The sequence below is a fragment of the Bos indicus x Bos taurus genome, chromosome 5 (assembly GCF_003369695.1).
Source record: "Bos indicus x Bos taurus breed Angus x Brahman F1 hybrid chromosome 5, Bos_hybrid_MaternalHap_v2.0, whole genome shotgun sequence".
Taxonomy (NCBI): Eukaryota; Metazoa; Chordata; class Mammalia; order Artiodactyla; family Bovidae; genus Bos; species Bos indicus x Bos taurus.
Window position 1 is genome coordinate 79,679,821 of NC_040080.1, and position 13,870 is coordinate 79,693,690.

General features: G+C 38.9%; 1 protein-coding gene across 2 annotated transcripts in view; it reads left to right on the forward strand.

The window, feature by feature from the left end:
* Window positions 1-13,870, forward strand: part of LRRK2 (leucine rich repeat kinase 2) — a 207,551-nt gene that overhangs the window by 117,879 nt on the left and 75,802 nt on the right. The window lies entirely within an intron of this gene.

Sequence of the window (13,870 nt, forward strand, 5' to 3'; positions counted from 1 at the left end):
TTTTGAGATTAATTCTTTGTCAGTTGCTTCGTCTGCTATTATTTTCTCCCATTCTGAAGGCTGTCTTTTCACCTTGCTTACAGTTTCCTTTGTTGTGCAAAAGCTTTTAATTTTAATTAGGTCCCATTTGTTTATTTTTGCTTTTATTTCCATTACTCTGGGAGGTGGGTCATAGAGGATCCTGCTGTGATTTATGTCGGAGAGTGTTTTGCCTATGTTTTCCTCTAGTAGTTTTATAGTTTCTGGCTTTACGTTTAGATCTTTAATCCATTTTGAGTTTGTTTTTGTATATGATGTTAGAAAGTGTTCCAGTTTCATTTTTTTACAAGTCGTTGACCAGTTTTCCCAGCACCACTTGTTAAAGAGATTGTCTTTTCTCCATTGTATATTCTTGCCTCCTTTGTCGAAGATAAGGTGTCCATGGGTGTGTGGATTTATCTCTGGGCTTCCTATTTTGTTCCATTGATCTGTATTTCTGTTTTTGTGCCAGTACCATACTGTCTTGATGACTGTGGCTTTGTAGTAGAGCCTGTAGTAGAGGTTTTTTGTATTTTCATACAAATTGTGAAATTATTTGTTCTGGTCCAGTGTTCTTGCCTGGAGAATCCCAGGGATGGGAGAGCCTGGTGGGCTGCCGTCTGTGGGGTCACACAGAGTCGGACACGACTGAAGCGACTTAGCAGCAGCAGCAGCAGTTCTATGAAAAATACCGCTGGTAGCTTGATTGGGATTGCATTGAATCTAGAGATTGCTTTGGGTAATATACTCATCTTCACTATATTGATTCTTCCAATTCATGACCATGGTATATTTCTCTATTAGTGTCCTCTTTGATTTCTTTCACCAGTGTTTTATAGTTTTCTATGCATAGGTCTTTTGTTTCTTTAGGTAGATATATCCCTTAGTATTTTATTCTTTTTGTTGCAATGGTGAATGGAATTGTTTCCATAATTTCTCTTTTTGTTTTCTCATTGTTAGTGTATAGGAATGCAAGGGATTTCTGTGTGTTGATTTTATATCCTGCAACTTTACTATATTCATTAATTAGCTCTAGTAATTTTCTGGTGGAGTCTTTAGGGTTTCTATGTATAGGATCATGTCATCTGCAAACAGTGAGAATTTTACTTCTTTTCCAATCTGGATTCCTTTTATTTCTTTTTCTGCTCTGATTGCTGTGGCGAAAACTTCCAAAACTATATTGAATAGTAGTGGTGAGAGTGGGCAGCCTTGACTTGTTCCTGACATTAGGGGAAATGCTTTCAATTTTTCAACTGAGGATAATTTTGCTGTGGGTTTGTCATATATAGCTTTTATTATGTTGAGAATTCAGCTGTGAAGCTGTCTGGTCTTGGGCTTTTGTTTGCTGGAAGATTTCTGATTACAGTTTCCATTTCCGTCCTTGTGATGGGTCTGTTAAGATTTTCCATTTCTTCCTGGTTCAGTTTTGGAAAGTTGTACCTTTCTAATAAGAGTTTGTCCATTTCTTCCAAGTTGTCCATTTTATTGGCATATAGTTGCTGATAGCAGTCTTTTATGATCCTTTGTATTTCTGTGTTGTCTGTTGTGATCTCTCCATTTTCATTTCTAATTTTTTTGATTTGATTTTTCTCTCTTTGTTTCTTGATGAGTCTGGCTAATGGTTTGTCAATTTTATTTAACTTCTCAAAGTACCAGCTTTTGGCTTTGTTGATTTTTGCTATGGTCTCTTGTTTCTTTTGCATTTATTTCTGCCCTAATTTTTAAGATTTCTTTCCTTCTACTAACCCTGGGGTTCTTCATTTCTTCCTTTTCTAGTTGCTTTAGGTGTAGAGTTAGGCTATTTATTTGACTTTTTTTTTTTGTTTTTGGAGGTAAGTCTGTATTGCTGTGAACCTTCCCCTTAGCACTGCTTTTACAGTGTCCCATAGGTTTTGGGTTGTTGTGTTTTCATTTTCATTCGTTTCTATGCATATTTTGATTTCTTTTTTGATTTCTTCTGTGATTTGTTTTTCAGCAGCGTGTTGTTCAACCTCCATATGTTTGAATTTTTAGTAGTTTTCCTCATGTAATTGACATCTAATCTTACTGCATTGTGGTCAGAAAAGATGCTTGGAATGATTTCAGTTTTTTTGAATTTACCAAGGCTAGATTTATGGCCCTATCATGGAGAAGGTTCCATGTGCACTTGAGAAAAAGGTGAAATTCATTGTTTTGGGGTGAAATGTCCTATAGATATCAATTAAGTCTAACTCGTCTCTTGTATCATTTAAAGTTTGTGTTTCCTTGTTAATTTTCTGTTTAGTTGATCTATTGATAGGTGTGAGTGGAGTATTAAAGTCTCTCACTATTATTGTGGTATTATTAATTTCCCCTTTCATACTTGTTAGCATTTGTCTTGGGTGCATATATATTTATGTAAATCTTCTTTATTGATCCTTTGATCATTATGTAGTGTCCTTCTTTATCTCTTTTCACAGCCTTTGTTTTAAAGTCTTTTTATCTGATATGAGTATTTCTACTACTGCCTTCTTTTTGGTCTCTATTTGCGTGGAATATTTTTTTCCACTTCACTTTCAGTCTGTATGTGTCTCTTGTTTTGAGGTGGGTCTCTTGTAGGCAACATATATAGGGGTCTTGTTTTTGTATCCATACAGCCAGGCTTTGTCTTTTGGTTGGGGCATTCAACCCATTTACATTTAAGGTAATTATTGATAAGTATGATCCCATTGCCGTTTACTTTATTGTTTTGGGTTCAAGTTTATATACCCTTTCTGTGTTTCCTGTCAAGAGAAGATCCTTTAGCATTTGTTGGAGAGCTGGTTTGATGGTGCTGAATTCTCTCAGCTTTTGCTTGTCTGTAAAGCTTTTGATTTCTCCTTCATATTTGGATGAGATCCTTGCTGGGTACAGTAATCTGGGCTGTAGGTTCTTTTCTTTCATCACTTTAAGTATGTCCTGCCATTCCCTCCTGGCCTGAAGAGTTTCTATTGAAAGATCAGCTGTTATCCTTATGCGAATCCCCTTGTATGTTATTTGTTGTTTTTCCCTTGCTGCTTTTAATGTTTGTTCTTTGTGTTTGATCTTTGTTAATTTGATTAATATGGGTCTTGGGGTGTTTCACCTTGGGTTTATCCTGTTTGGGACTCTCTGGGTTTCTTGGACTCGGGTGACTATTTCCTTTCCCATTTTAGGGAAGTTTTCAACTATTATCTCCTCAAGTATTTTCTCATGGCCTTTCTTTTTGTCTTCTTCTTCTGGGACTCCTATGATTCGAATGTTGTGTCATTTAACATTGTCCCAGAGGTCTCTGAGGTTGTTCTTGTTTCTTTTAATTCTTTTTTCTTTTTTCCTCTCTGTTTCATTTATTTCTACTATTCTGTCTTCTACCTCACTAATCCTATCTTCTGCCTCTATTATTCTACTGTTGGTTCCCTCCAGAGTGTTTTTTATCTCATCTATTGCATTATTCATTATATATTGACTCTTTTTTATTTCTTCTAGGTCCTTGTTAAACATTTCTTGCATCTTCTCTATCCTTGTCTCCAAGCTATTTATCTGTAACTCCATTTTGTTTTCAAGATTTTGGATCATTTTCACTATCATTATTTGGAATTTTTTATCAGGTAGATTCCCTATGTCTTCCTCTTTTGTTTGGTTTGGTGGGCATTTATCCTGTTCCTTTACCTGCTGGGTATTTCTCTGCCTTTTCATCTTATTTATATTGCTGTGTTTGGGATGGCCTTTCCGTATTCTGGCAGTTTGTGGTTCCTCTTTATTGCGGAGGCTCCTAGCTGTGGGTGGGGTTGGACCTGTGGCTTGTCAAAGTTTCCTGGTTAGGGAAGCTTGTATCTGTGTTCTTGTGGGTGGAGCTGGATTTCTTCTCTCTGGAGTGCACTGTAGTGTCAAGTAATGAGTTTTGAGATGTCAGTGGGTTTTGTGTGACTTTGGGCAGCCTGTATATTGAAGCTCAGGGCTATGTTCCTGTGTTTTTGGAGAATTTGCGTGGTATGTCTTGCTCTGGAACTTGTTGGCCCTTGAGTGGTGCTTGGTTTCAGTGTAAGTATGGAGGCGTTTGATGAGCTTCTATCGATTAATGTTCCCTGGAGTCAAGAGTTCTCTGGTGTTCTCAGGATTTTGACTTAAGCCTCCTGCCTATGGTTTTCAGTCTTAAACTTACAGTAGCCCCAAGACTTCTCCATCTATACAGCACTGATGATAAAACATCCAGGTTAATGATGAAAAGTTTCTCCACAGTGAGGGACACCTGGAGAGGTACACAGAGTTACATGGGAAAGAGAAGAGGGAGGAGGGAGATAGAGGTGAGAAAAAGGAGGAGAATGAGGAGGAATCAAAAGGGGTGAGAGCAAGCTAGCCAGTAATCATTTGCCTGTGTGCTCTCCACAGTCTGGATCCCTCAGAGATGTTCACAGAGTTACACAGAGAAGAGAAGAGGGAGGAAGGAGACAGAGGTGGCCAGGAGGATAAAGGTGGGAATCAAAAGGAGAGAGACAGATCCAGCCAGTAATCAGTTCCCTAGGTGTTCTCCACAACCCGGAACACACAAAGATATTCACAGAGTTGGGTAGAGAAGAGAAGAGAAGGGGGAGGTAGGAGATAGAGGCGACCTGGTGGAGAAAAAGTAGAGTCCACAGAGGGAGAGAGCAGTCAAGCCAGTATTCTCGCTCTCAAGTAAAAATGGGTACTGAAGATTGGGTTCTTAAAGGTACAAAATTGATAACAAATACCAAAAAGCAAAGATTAAAAATCTAGAGTAGAGGTTATAGTCTCAAAAATACAATATTAAAGGAAAAAACAGTCACAAAAATTATAAAATATATATATATATATATATGAAGTTTGCTTTAAAAATTGGGTCTTTTTTTTGCAAAGTAGTAGTAGGTTATAAAAATGAAAATTAAAGGAGTAATAAAGGACTTAAAATAAAAAAAAATTTAAATTAAACAAATGATAATAGTAAAAATATATCTAGGACTTTCTCTGGTGTTGTTGTGGACAGTGTGGGGTCAGTTCATTTTCAGATAGTTCCTTGATCCGGCTTACACTTCTCAAATCTATAGGCCCCTTCCTATGTAGTCGGTGCTAACTGCAGGGTTTTAATCTACTGCACCTGTCACTTCCAAAGCAGTTCCCTCTGTTTATTTTAGCTTCTTCTGTTTGCTGGCCTCTTCAGTGTCTAATTTCCACCCTGACACAAGGGGGCAGTGGTGGACACTCTTTTAGGCTCACTTGTTCAGTCGTGCTATGGGGGGGGAGGAACACTGCAGACAAATATCACTGGCGTCTGTGGGGAGTGCTCCCAGTGTCTCGGCCACACTGGGTTTGCCCCGGCTCACAGTGTGTGTGCTTTCCCAGTCTGCACTGCTCAGGCTCTAGGTTGCTCTGCCGGGAAATGTCTGAGGCAGGCCCTGGGTTGAGTGCACTTCCCAGGTCTAAGCCACTCAGGTTCAGGTTCTCCGGTACTCCACAAAGGCGCAGACTTGAGTGGGCCTGCGTTTTGTGCCCTTCCCTGGTCTGAGCAGCTCAGGTGACCAGGGGCTTGGCGAGTGCAGTTGCTGTCTTATCACCTTCCCTTTTCCTGCTGCTTGGTTTTCTGGGTGTAACCTGGTGTGCCTTCTCAGGTGTGCTTTGTGTCTCTTCTGGGGAGCTGATCTCTGGCTGCGACCCTCCTGGTGGATGTCGACCATCCAGAATTCCAAGGAGTCTTGGTTAGCAACGAAGCCTGCTTGCAGTTTGGTAGATGATACCTCTCTGGGGCCGCGATTGCCCCCTTCCGGCTCTGGCTGCCCTCGCCTGCCTGTCTCCAGAGGGGGATGGGCCGGTCTGCAGCCAGCTAGCTCTGCTCAGTCCTTTGTTCTGTGACTGGGCCTGACGGTGTCTTAGGTTAGGGCTTTTCGTGGGATAGCTATCCCAGGGTCTGGGTTGCTATCTCTAGTTAGTTCCCTCAGATTGCCCTCAGGGTATTCAGGCCCGGTCCTTACCCTAAGCAGCCCATGCCTCCCTGTCCAGTCCCGGCTTGCTAGCTTGCTAGTGGCTGATGCAAGTGTCTGCACTGCTTCTCCGCTGGGCATTTAGGCATGTAATCTGTGGGCTTTAATTATTTATTTGTTTTTCCTCCCGGTTATGTTGCTCTTTGAAATTCCAAGGCTCTCCACAGATTCGCCAGTGAGAGTGTTTCCTGGTGTTTGGAAACTTCTCTCTTTTTAAAGACTCCCTTCCTGGGTTGGATCTCTTTTTATGTTTTGTCTCTCTTTTTATGTTTTATATTTTTTCCTACCTCCTTTTGGAGACAATGGTCTGCCTTTCTGGGTGTCTGATGTCCTCTGCCAGCATTCAGAAGTTGTTTTGTGGAATTTGCTCAGCATTCAAATGTTCTTTCAATGAATTTGTGGGGGAGAAAGTGGTCTCCCCGTCCTGTTACTCTGCTATCTTAGGACCGCCCCCCTAAATTTCATCTAAGGAAAAAAGTTATTTTAAAGAGGGAACTCATTTAGTGCTAAACCCTATACCATGGAACCTGAGAACATATTGAAACATTACAGTTGGCAATTAATTGTAATTGGACAGTTGCTAATATTCTGGTAGATATTTTAAAATTAGATTTTCACCCTAATGCAATAAGCCATGGAAAGTGTGATATTACTTATCTACTCAATGAGAATGAAGCCAGAAAATACAGTGGTCAAGCGTAAACTCTAGAGTCATTACAACCTGTGTTCAAATTTCTCCTAAATACTTATCAACTTTGACATTGCTTAATGTTTTCAGCCTTTGTTTCTTCCCTTGTAAAATAACAATAATAACAATATTATCTCCTACATTGCTTTTGTAGTTTGGTAAAAATGAGCAATAAATTTTAGTGAAATTTTATATTTAACCCATTTGGTAATTAAATACTTATGTCAGAAAAAAAAATCATCAAAACTATGAAGATGTATTCATGTATTTTTGAAAAAATGTGCCAGGAATGGAATAAATAAAAAGAAATATACTGTAGGTATATGCATTCTGTGTAGGAAAGGGGGTTTTACTTATACCCTGAAGAGTTGTTACCCTAGGTGGCACATTCTATCAGAAAATAACTAAACTCCGTACAGTCAAGAAAAGGCTAAAGTTGCACTCAAAAGTGCATGTGTTTCCTTATGAATTGGGAATATTTAAAGTTGCACACATGTGGATATTAGGGTGGATACATCATATTCAATAGAATAATGAATTGGTTTGCATCAAAATCACTATCTTTTAACAAAATCAAATTTCCACCATGACTAAATAAAATCCCTGCAGATGCTATGGAGTAATTAAGAGGAAACTCCATGAAAGTTCTTCTCATTACTTATACTATTAGTTATACTATAAGCATGTTAATTTAATTGAAAATTGTTAGGAATTTGAACAGCTCAAGTTATTTTGAAAGATGGATCTAAAGGGTCAGTAAAGTGATTTAAATTTCTTATTAATGTAAATCATTTTATTTATGCTGATATATTGAAATATGTTATTTTACTAAGGTTTAAAGAGAATGACGGCTATAAGTAATCAAGTGAAAACAAGAATGACTTGCCTGACACTAAATCAGTAAAAATAAATAGAGGTATTCACCTCCATGAATCCTCAAGGCAAGGGCAGAAATAATTTATGGTGCAGAAGCTCTGATGAGCCCATCCACCCTCTCTGTGCCCTGAGCTTTTAGGTCACTAAACTTATTAAAGAAGTTTCCATCAGCACACAAAGAAGTTTGCAAAACTCAACTAACTATATGATAAAAGAAATATGAAAGGGACTCACTGGATCAATTGTGTTGACTATTATAAAGCTTGCATGGTGATTTAGTCTTGATAAAATGTATGAGGAATTTGGAAGAGTCTCTTTCCTTGCATATGAGCCTAAGTTAGCCTTAGAAATAGCCAAGCTGAAGGAATAATAGGAGGTATTTTAAAGATGATAAATTTATGAAAAGGTTTAAGTTTTTTTATGAGTATGTAACAGAATACCCACAAACCTAGAGTACAAAAGTAAATTTGGAGAAAAGCATCAACAGTTCATTGGAGAAAAACATCAACAGTTTATTGTTTCTCACTATTCTGTGGGTTTACTGGTTTCAGCCAAGTGGGTCTGCTCCACATGGCATTGGCAGGGGTCATTCACTTGACTTCCTCATTAAGATGGGCTGGAGATTCCAGGAAGGCTATATTCACAGTTTGGTTTGTTGTTTCTACTTCATGTGACCTCTCATACATATGTAGACCTCTTATAGGCCAGGCACAGAACTGGTAAAATGTTAGCTCTGCCATGTTCTGATAACCAGAGCAACCACAGGTCTTGTTTGGATTTAAGGGAAAATGTATGGATTTTATATCTTGAAGGATTAAACAACCTACATACTTAGGGAGAGAAAAAGATTAATTTGTCCATCTTTGGAAACTATCTGCTACAAGTAGTGATTATTGTTCAGTTGCTAAGTTGTGTCAGACTCCTTTGTGATCACATGGACAGAAGCATACCAGGCCTCTCTGTCTTCCACTATCTCCCAGAGTTTGCTCAAATTCATATCCATTGAGTTGGTGATGCTATTAACCATCTCATCCTCTGCCACCCACTTCTCCTTTTGCCTTCAATCTTTCCCAGCACCAGGATCTTTTCCAAATACTGGTAGTGCACTATAGATCTAAAAAATCAAGCACAAACTTCTATTTTAAAATCAGTTTGTCTTAAGTAAAATAGAGTAAATATGTAATAGTGGCTAACATATGAGAGGTTACTTATATGCTTTTCAAAGATTATCTCATTTAATTCTTGGAACAACTCTTTTAAACAGTACTATTTGAGTGCCCATCTTGAAGATGAAGAACTTGATAGAGAGGTTAAATAATTTATCAAATTGCATACTGATAAATCACTTTTCACTTTCATGCATTGGAGAAGAAAATGGCAACCCACTCCAGTGTTCTTGCCTGGAGAATCCCAGGGACGGGGGAGCCTGGTGGGCTGCCATCTATGGGGTCACACAGAATCGGACACGATTGAAGCGACTCAGCAGCAGCAGCAGCAGCAGCAAATGTAATATTATTCATATTCAGGGAGAATTAGAGTTGGGATTTTAAACTAAGTGGTTTGACTCTAGTGCCTGAAAGCCTAATGCTATGATAAAATGCTCAAACTTTATTTTCCCAAAATTCACACATTCAACAATATTTATTATGAATCTAATGATGTTCCAGATATTGTTCTGGTACTGGGGCTATATAGCAGTAGGGAAAATAAGGTTTCTACGTTCACGGAGTTGATGTTCAAATGGGAGGAAACAACCAAAGCAAGAATACTTAATGTGTTTTGTGGTACAGATTGCTACAAAGAAAGCTTCAAGTGTGGTTGGGGATGGAGAGTGAGTTGTCAGACAAGGTCTTAGTGACTTTGTAGTTGTTCAGTCATTCAGTCATGCCCAACTCTTTCTGACCCCATGGACTGTGGTACATCAGGCTTCCCTCTCTTTCACCATCTTCTGGAGCTTGCTCAAACTCGTGTCCTTTGAGTCAGTGATGCCACCAACCATTTTGTCCTCTGTTGTCCCCTTGTCCTTCCGCCTTCAGTCTTTCCCAGCATCAGGGTCTTTTCTAATGAGTTGTCTCTTTGTATCAGGTGGCCAAACTGTTTGAGCTTCACTTCAGCATCAGTCCTTCCAACGAACATTCAGGATTGATTTCCTTTAGGATTGACTGGTTTGATCTCTTTGCAGTCCAAGGGACTCTCAAGAGTCTTCTCCAATACCACAGTTCAAAAGCATCAGTTCTTCGGCACTCAGCTTTCTTAAATAGTCCAACTCTCACATCCATACATGACTACTGGAAAAACCATAGCTTTGACTAGACGTCTAGAACCTCTGTTGGCAAAGTGATGTCTGCTTTTTAATATGCTATCTAGGTTTATCATAGCTTTCTTCAAAGGAGCAACTCTCTTAATTTTATGGCTGCAGTCACCATCTGCAGTGATTTTGGAGCCCAAGAATATAAAGTCTGTCACTGTTCCCATTGTTTCCCCATCTATTTCCCATGATGTAATGGGAATGGGTGACATGATCTTAGTTTTTTGAATGTTGAGTTTTAAGCCACCTTTTTCACTCTCTTCTTTCAACCTCATCAAGATGCTCTTATTCTTCTTCACTTTCTGCCATAATGGTGCTGTCTTCTGCATATCTGAGGATATGGATATTTCTCCCGGCAATCTTGATTCCAGCTTGTGCTTTATCCAGCCTGGCATTTTGCATGATGTACTCTGCATATAAGTTAAATAAGCAGGGTGACAATATACAGCCTTGATGTACTCCTTTCCCAATTTGGAACCAGTGGGTTGTTCCATGTTTGGTTCTAACTGTTGCTTCTTACCTGCATACAGGTTTCTCAGGAGGCAGGTAAGGTGGTCCAGTATTCCCATCTCTTGAAGAATTTTTCACAGTTTGTTGTGATCCACACAGTCTTGTCTTTTGTCTAAAAGACTTTAGCATAGTCAATAAAACAAAAGTAGATGTTCTTCTGGAATTTTCTTGCCTTTTGTATGATCCAAGGGATGTTGGCCATTTGATCTCTGGTTCCTCTACCTTTTCTAAATTCAGCTGGAACATCTGGAAGATCTTGGTATACATGCTGTTGAAGCCTAGCTTGAACAATTTTGAGCATTACTTTGCTCATATGTGAAATGAGTGTAATTGTGTGGTAGGTAGAACATTCTTTGGCATTGCCTTTCTTTGGGATTGCAATGAAAACAACTTTTCTAGTCCTGTGGCTACTGCTGATTTTTCCAAATTGGCTGGGATACTGAGTGCAGCACTTTCACAGCATCATCTTTTAGGATTTGAAATCGCTCAGCTGGAATTCCATCACCTCCACTAGTTTTATTCATGGTGGTCCTTCCTAAGGCCCACTTGACTTTGCACTCCAGGATGTCTGGCTCTAGGTGAGTGATCACACCATTGTGGTTATCTGGGTCATTAAGATCTTTTTGTTTAGTTCTTCTGTGTATTCTTTCGACCTTTTCTTAACTTCTGCTTCTGTTTGGTCCATACCATTTCTGTCCTTTATTGTGCCCATCTTTGTATGAAATGTTCCCTTGGTATCTCTATTTTTCTTGAAGAGATCTAGTCTTTCCCGTTCTATTGTTTTCTTCTATTCCTTTGCATTGATCACTTAGGAAGGCTTTCTTATCTCTCCTTGCTATCTTTTGGAACTCTGCATTCAAATAGGTATATCTTTCTTTTTCTCCTTTGCCTTTTGCTTCTTTTCTTTTCTCAGCTATTTGTAATTCCTCCACAGATAGCCATTTTGCCTTTTTGCATTGCTTTTTCTTGGGGATGGTTTTCATCACTGCCTTCTACAATGTTACAAACCTCAGTTCATAGTTCTTCAGGCACTCTGTCTGTCAGATCTAATCCCTTGAATCTTCCTGTCACTTACACTGTATAATCATAAGGGATTTGATTTAGGTCATACCTGAATGGCCTAGTGGTTTCTCCTACTTTCTTCTATTTAAGTCTGAATTTTGCCATTAGGAGTTCATGATCTGAGCTACAGTTAGCTCGAGGTCTTGTTTTTGCTGACTGTATGGCACTTCTCCATCTTCAGCTGCAAAGAATATAATCAATATATATGATTTTTATATATTATAATATATAATATTTTTATATAAATTAGATTATATATATTATATTATATATAATATAACATTTTTATATATTATATTATAATATATTATAATCAATATAATGATTTTAGTATTGACCATCTGGTGTTGTCCATGTGTAGAGTCATCTCTTGTATTGTTGGAAGAGAGTGTTTGCTCTGATCAGTGAGTTCTCTTGGCAAAACTCTTGTTAGCCTTTGCCCTGCTTCATTTTGTACTCCAAGGCCAATTTTGCCTGTTACTCCAGCTGTTTCTTGACTTCCTACTTTTGCATTCCAGTCCCCTATAATGAAAAGGACATCTTCTTTTGGTGTTAGTTCTAGAAGGTCTTGAATGTCTTCACAGAACCATTCAATTTCAGCTTCTTTTGCATTAGTGGTTGGGGCATAGACTTGGATTACTGTGATATTGAATGATTTGCCTTGGAAACAAAACAAAGATCATTCTGTTGTTTTTGAGATTGTACCAAAGTACTGCATTTTGGACTCTTTTGTTACTATGAGGGTTACTCCATTTCTTCTAAAGGATTCTTACCCACAGTAGTAGATATAATGGTCATCTGAATTAAATTCGCCCATTCCAGTCCATTTCACTTCACTGATTCTAAGATGTTGATGTTCACTCTTGCCATCTCTTTTTTGACCACTTCCAATTTACATTGATTCATGGACCTAACATTCCAGGTTCCTGTGCAATATTGTTCTTTATAGCATCGGGCTTTACTTTTACCACCAGACTCATTCATAATGGGGCTTTGTTTCTGATTTGGCTCAGACTCTTCATTCCTTCTGGAGCTGTTTCTCTGCTCTTCTCCAGTAGCATATTGGACACCTACCTACCTGGAATATTCACAGTCAGTGTCATATCTTTTTGCCTTTTCATACTGTTAATGGGATTCTCAAGGCAAGAATGGTGAAGTCGTTTGCCATTCCCTTCTCCAGTGAATGTTTTGTCAGAACTCTCCACCATGACCCTTCCGTCTTGGGTCTCCCCGCACGGCATGGCTCATTGTTTCACTGAGTTGGGCAAGGTTGTGGTCCATGTGATCACTTTGGTTAGTTTCCTGTGATTGTGGTTTTCATTCTGTCTGCTCCCTGATGGATGAGGATTAAGAGGCTTGTGCAACCTTCCTGATGGGAGGGACTGGCTGTGGGGAAAACTGGGTCTTCTTTTGTTGGCAATGCCAAGCTCAGTAAATCTTTAAAACAATTTTCTGCTGAAGGGTGGGGCTGTGTTCCCTCCCTGTAGTTTGGCCTGAGGCCAAACTATGGTAGGGAACCTCTTTCAAAAGGACTCAGGCCAGCAGGGACTTAGCAACTTTAGAAACAATAAAACAGCAGTTTTCCTCACTACCTAAACTTTAAGAGCAGTTTGGGCTATAAAGAACAGAATATAGGAGAAGTCTCAAATTATAGTTTTAATTATTTAATGACCCATTATACATTGCTTTATGTTTAATGATTTATTCACTGATTCAATAACATTATACATACAAATTAGAAACAGAGTTGAGTAAGACATGTCCTCAGACCTGAGGATTTTACAATCCAGTATTTTACCCAACCACATGATGATAATAATACAAACAGTGTTTGTTTCTATTTGCTACTGCTGCTGCTAAATCGCTTCAGTCATATCCGACTCTGTGCGACCCCATAAACGGCAGCCCACCAGGCTTCCCCGTCCCTGGGATTCTCCAGGCAAGAACACTGGCGTGGGTTTGCCATTTCCTTCTCCAATGCATGAAAATGAAAAGTCAAAGTGAAGTTGCTCAGTTGTGTCTGACCCTTAGCAACCCCATGGACTGCAGCCTACCAGGCTCCTCCGTCCATGGGAGTTTCCAGGCAAGAGTACTGGAGTGGGTTGCCATTTCCTTCCCCGTGTTTCTATTTAAGAATCCCTTAAATATTATAGATCTACTAAAGAAAATTAAGCACAAATCTCTTTTTAAAATTAGTTTATCCAAGTAAAATAAATAGGAATAGGTAAATAGGATTGGTAAAATGTGAGGGCTTCCTATTTGCTAAAAATAGTGATATGTATTTTACGTGTTTTATGTATGTTATCTTATTTTGTTCTCATGGCAGTCTAAGAGTTACTTTTATTTCTCATTTTACAAAGAAGGAAACTGTGGGTAAAGAAATTAAATACCTTTCTCAAGGTCATACAACTGGCAGTAGAGTTTGGATTTGAACCTGAA